Consider the following 474-nt stretch of genomic DNA (forward strand, 5'->3'; position numbering starts at 1 on the left):
TAGTGTAAAAGTGCTTTGAGTGATCGGAAGACAAGTACAAAGTTTAAACTTTGGCAATAAGAGATCATTAAATTAATTTCCGTTTTTCAAACTTAATCTAAATGAATGTGTTAAATTTGACAGAAATTGTTATGTTAAAGGAAAAGGTCAATGTCCATTTATGATGTTAAAGATATCTGAATGTACAGGAAGTAGCTTAAACCTTTACCACACAAGTGTTTAGGATGCTATAACGTTTAGAAATACTAAATACAAAAAGTGCCAGAAAAGATTTTTCTCTGATAGTATAAAATGTCGTGTATGAAATTAACTTAAAATAAGTTTCCTGTACTGTACAGTTCTGTAAAGTACTTTAACAGATCAAGCTTTGTTAATAAAGCTTTTCTCAAAAAAAAAAAAAGCAGTAGCAACAACTACACTAATAGTAGTGACTGATGATGATGAACATGAATAATACATATAATAATAATAATA

Source organism: Morone saxatilis, unplaced genomic scaffold, assembly GCF_004916995.1.
Source record: "Morone saxatilis isolate NCDOM2014 unplaced genomic scaffold, NCSU_SB_2.0 Contig20, whole genome shotgun sequence".
In the NCBI taxonomy this organism is placed as follows: domain Eukaryota; kingdom Metazoa; phylum Chordata; class Actinopteri; family Moronidae; genus Morone; species Morone saxatilis.